This window comes from Festucalex cinctus, chromosome 8 (assembly GCF_051991245.1).
Source record: "Festucalex cinctus isolate MCC-2025b chromosome 8, RoL_Fcin_1.0, whole genome shotgun sequence".
In the NCBI taxonomy this organism is placed as follows: domain Eukaryota; kingdom Metazoa; phylum Chordata; class Actinopteri; order Syngnathiformes; family Syngnathidae; genus Festucalex; species Festucalex cinctus.
The window spans coordinates 14,267,774-14,273,773 of NC_135418.1; positions in this window are offsets into that span (position 1 = coordinate 14,267,774).

The following is a 6,000-nucleotide window of genomic DNA, read 5'->3' on the forward strand; positions in this document are numbered from 1 at the left end:
TAATAAGCTCAATTTGTCAACAAGTTTATACACAAGTACAGTTGAGATGTTGGAAGGTAAATGCTCAATTGCTCATAAAGTGTAGATACTGAGCACTATGTGGTACAGTACTCAGGTGAGGCGTTTTTTGGAATTTTGGGGCATGGCTAAAAGTTGAGACACTTGGGCCTCCACCAAATGGTGAGTGATTGCCTTAGCGCTGTTGAACTGTCAACCAAGATAGCATTTAACATTAGCGAAAGTCATAACACAACCATGAGTCACCAGATTGACTAGCGATAAAATTTGTTTTAGATAGCTCCTGGTGAGAATTTCTTGTATATTTGATTTCCAGCAAAATTGTAGTGTCCCAGTTTTTTTTGTTTTGAAAATGTGGTCACCCTAAATAAGGGGGCAAGTTGTTCCAATTAATGTAGGCTACATAAGAAGTGTTATAGGACTGGAACATTTCAGTTTGAAATCAAAACAAATCCCACACATTACAACTTTTATTTCCATATAATACATCTGACGAACAACTTAGAAGATTTTTTTTTTAATCCACAATTTTTCATGTGAGCAAAAGTATTGAGGCATGTGGTTGACAGGTGTTCTTTTTACCCAGGTGTGTCCTATTCATAGCGAGTAGAACCAGTTGGAATGTCCTGAAAATGAAAGTAAACATTACAACATGGAATGGATAGACAAATGAATACGTTGTTTGTTTTTTGTTTGTTTATTGAACACATAAAACCAGTAACATAAATACTGCAATTAAAATTAAACTAATTTAAAAGATTTTTTTTTTTTTTTTTTTTTTTTTTTTTTTTTTACTTACATGATCATCCTTAAGCACAGCTTGCATGTTCAAAAGGGAGTAGGAACTAGGAAGAAGTAAAAAACTTATCAAGTCCTACCAAACTTACACATAAACAGCTGCACTTATACGTGCATAGATATGGCAACAGCATTGTGCATTTAGTTCAACATTTTTACAAATATATATATCAGAACAAAGGCTTACACATAAATTTTTTAATTCCACTCTATTTTCTACATTTGTACTGACTTATTCCTTATTTAAATATTATTGTTGTACTTTGTTTTTATCCCTCTTTTCAAACACAACCAGTAATTCACACCTTTTCAGGTTAATTCCAGAATTGTTCCACAAATTTACACCTATAATTGAAACACACCTTTGGTTAATATTTGTTGTTATTTTGATGTTTTATTTATTTTTTCACTTGTACCCCCAAATCATAGTCATGTCTCTGCTTTCAAACAGCTTCTGAATATTGTGGCAAAGTAAATTGTTGTTTATCTTATACATTATTTGAGCTATTTTAACTCAACTAGATTCTAAAATTGCATTTTGTTTAATTTGATAAATAAATATTTTAATTGGTTAATAATTCTTATTGCTCTTTTTTTTGTATTTTGAAAAGAGGGTATTTGTTTTGTAAGCATTTCCCTATATTTCCACACAATACGTCAGATATGGTAATAATAATGAGCAATATAATGTATGTAATGACTTCTTATTCAAAACCATCCTTTGTTTTGTAAAGGAGCCCTATAATTTTGGACACTTTCCCTTTAACATTGACTATGTGGGACTTCTATCTTAATCTTTCACCATTAACTACACCAAGAAATTTATTTTCATACACTCTTTCTATTTTGTTAGAATTTGCTCTAAAATGTGACTTGGTGCTTGACCCGTGTAGTGCCAAAAACTATAAACTTTGTTTTGTTAAAATTTAGAGATAATTTATTGACGTCAAAGTCAAACCAAATTTTTAATGCTTGTAATTCATTTTCCACTGTAATTAGAAGCTGTTTCAGATTTTCTCCAGAGCAATAGAGAGTTGTGTCATCAGCAAACAAAACACTTTTAAGTATTTTAGAGACACCGCAGATATCGTTAATATATAATTTGAACAACTTATGGCCAAGCACTGACCCTTGGGGAACACTGTGAGAGATCATCAATTGTTTTGACTGTATGTTGATAAATTGCATATACTGATATCTGTTGTTTATTTGTTTGTTTGTTTGTTTGTTTAAATTATACAATTCCCAATAGTAAATACTTGTGAAAACAGTTGTTGACAAAAACAGAGACACCAAGCGATGCGACCAAATGGAAGGAACAACCCCCCCCCCAAACAAAAAAACAAAAAAAACAACAAAAAAAACGTTATAGGGACAAAACAAAACAAACAAACAAAAAAGAACTATTCAGCCACATGGTGCAGTGTGCTTGGTTCTTTAGCTAGTCTTCATTAGTTACTGACCATCTGCAACTTGTCTGGCTTGGATTCCAAATGTCAATTTGCAAGGGAATATTGCAACAGAATAGATAAGCACAACAAAAGTTTGTGGTTAAATAAACTAATGTTGGTATAGCGCTTCAAAACGTTTTTGAATTTGCTTTCATAAAGCGAATGTCAACCCCCCCAAAAATTCCCGACTATGCAGCCCCTCTAGTCTACATACAGTATTCTGGTTAATATTGTGTTAGTGGAATACGAGTTAAGCAGCAAAATCCAGCAGTTTTTATCAATATCAGAAGGCGGCCATTTTGCCACTTGCTGTCGAGTGAAAATGACATCACAGTTGTAACAACCAATCTCAGCTCAGCTTCAGAAAACAGGTGAGCTGTGATTGGTCGTTGCGCCCTGAGCAACTGTGATGTCATCTGAAGTTGACAGCAAATGGCAAAATGGCCGCCCTCTGAGATGGATAATAACGGCTGGATTACGCTGCATAACTCACATTCCACAAATGGAATATTAATCAGAATGTTATGTTAAGACCAGTGTTGCCAGGTGTACGATAATTATCGTATTTATACGATAATTTGACGCGCTGTGCGATGTACGATCTATAATCCTAAAAAATGGCAAATGTACGATAATTTGACCATTTCGTATTATTGCCGGCAAAAATGAAACTGCCACAGTTTTTTTTTTTTTTTGCGAACCCTGAAGGTATCTGTTCTCATGTGACATAATACCAGCCAATCGCGCTTTGCTGAGCATGAGAAACGAGTGATGTTCATGCATTGATTGGCTGAATGGTAAGTGCCCGCCCCCAGGAGACGCTCCCAAACAGGAAATGGCGCAACACTCAAACCATATATCCAGTAGCCTAATATATACAGATCAGCGGCGTTAACCCGCAACGAAGCCCTGAGTGAGCGGTGAGCACTTTTAAACAAAAGAACGAATATATTTGACTGTCGCGAATCTGTATTTTGGTTATGACGGGTGTATGATAATAATTTCAATCAAATTACGATAATTTTGAGTCCATGGTACGATAATCCTATATTTCCCACCTGGCAACGCTGTTAAGACACACATATAAAGAACTTCCTATGTACAAGCCATTCTTTGGCATTCCTGAATGTTATCTTTTTCTGGATGAAGTGTCAGTGACAGTATCCATTCCCCCCAATCCTGACAGATCAGTCATGTTCTGGAGTGTCCTCCAGGCAGTCCACTTAAATGCCTCAAAAGAAACCCCTTAATCGCCACTTTCTCTTTGTTTGCACTATCAGAGATGTCCGTCAAGACTGTTTTATCTTCTCAGGACTCATCACGTAGCTATCTGACGTTGTCTTAATTCTATCAAAGGTTCTTATCTCAGCTTTGCCCGAGGATGCATCCTTACTCACTTCTTGGAAAAAAAAAAAAAAAATGGCTCTGATCGCTTATTTAAGTCAGCGTCAGGTTTTCAAGAGCTTTTTCATGTGTTGCGCTCATGCTTGTAGCACATTCTTGGTGGTGGCATGCAGTTCACCACAAACAAGTCTGCTCTATTTTCTCATCATAGGTTATTTAAAGGGAGAAAATGAGACTCGTTCCACCAGTGAGACACACTGCCCAGGGCAGTTGACGGCAGTTAGCAGTTTTGAAACAGTAGAGGAATGTCCTGCAGCCTGGTCGGAGGAGGAGTAATGACATGGGAGTTGGGAGCTTACCTGTCACACCCTCCAGGCTTACAAACAAGCCTCCAGACACGTTCCTCCAGTCCTCGGTGTGCAACACTCACTTTTCTTCATGGCCCTCTTCCCATGACATATGACCAAAACTGACAGTTGGTGACCAAGAGGGAAGAGTTTGTCCTGGCATAAAATGTTCTCATTTGGCTTGCTTTGGTTGGCATCATGTCAACAAGGCAAACAAGAAAGCTCTTTGTGTCCTGAAAAAAAAATACATTCATGGAAATTAGATTTGATTGAGTTCTAAATCATCTAAAGTTCTTCTTTTGTCAAATGATATCATGCCGGTTTAATTAAAACTACAACAAAACATGGAGCCTAGAGTTTTATACACTGAGCATGGGTTTGCATGACTGAGTATAATTGTTTTATACCACCATATTAGCCAGTACCCACTTTCTGGATCTGAATCAGAAAGTGTTGCATGCAAGGTCATGCGCATCCAAGTTTCCCGGAAAAATAATAATGCAAAACACGTGCAGCAATAGGTTAAGTACAGATGTTGCAATCACAAATTAAGACTTTCCATAATGCAGCTGCTGTTACAAATGTTCAAATGTATTTAGATTAGAAAGGGCAATGCCCATTACTAAAACGACCTCAGGCATAATGTGCCTGTGCAGTGGATCAGCAACAACTGATGCTTTTATTTAGTTGGTGAAAGGAAAAATGAAAAGTTTCATGTCCCGCGTGCCTCTTTTTCCCCCCTTTTCATTTTAACTTATCCCTAACCACAAACAAACTATTGATTAAAGACTTCATTCTGACCATGAACATATTGAAATATGGACAGAACTCTCTCTCTCTCTCTCTCTCTCTCTCTCTCTCTCTCTCTCTCTCTCTCTCTCTCTCTCTCTCTCTCTCTCTCGTACTCACTGTAAAAAACCTCTTCCAGCCTTTATATTATTGCAACTTAAGTGCATAATACGTTTTCACACACCAATGCATGTTTTCAATTATTAACAATTATTAACGTATGTTCAAAGGTGAATACTGAATAACCCTTTGAGGTGAGTTGTTCAAATAAAAGGTTACATTTGAATGCGTGAACTTGACTTAATGTGCTAAATTTAAAAGTAGAAGCTGGATCTTGTAGCCACACGTACAGTATAGTGCCTAAACATTATATTTGTTATATATTGATTATTATATGTCCTTTAGTGGAGTAAATCAATACTTTTATAAACACTCTCCCATCCTACAAGTTAAAAAGGGCTATTGAGGAACCTTAATCTGAAGAAAGGTGGTGATTTGGTGGAAGAACACACCATATCAGTCTGCTATCTACCACTAATTGACCGTGGTCAGAATTCATATTGTTATGTTGGAGCAATTTACAGTATGGACAATTTATAACTTTGTTGCTTCTTTTGATTAAACAAACATTTGTGTATGCAAAGAACGTGCATCAAGGTGAATTTTCAACCAAGACTTATTTTAAACGGCCTTTTTTTTAAAATTATTATTATTATTATTATTATTTTTTTTTTACAGTGTTCTTTGATTGCCACATTCCTCAACTGGAATTGCGTGTTAGTGTTTCATATGGCCTCACTAATAGACAGCCCCGATTAGAACATTCTGGATATGCCTGACTTGATCATTTTCCACAATGGTCTTCAAAACAGGGTCAGCCATTGCTGTGCCAATGAAATGGGATCCTCTTTGTAATTAAAGCCAGAGAAAATTGGATCATTTTTTGCCTGGACAGCTTTCACATTCCTACCTAATATGGCACTTGAAGCTTTTTGAAGTAGCTGTATTGCTTTCCCAAATTATACCTTTCATCAGTCAATCGTTTAAAAAAAAAAAAAAAAAAAGACAAGCTGACATTTTCAATTGGTTGTTTGTGTGCGTGCAGCGTTATCAAGATAAAACCGCAGTGATTGTACAATTCGAAGTGCTCAATTATACTTTGTGCTATCTCATTTTTCGAAGATGACAGGAACATTTGACTGAATGTCTTTTGATTGAAACCTATTCAGGTTAGTTCTTGTTGAATAGATACT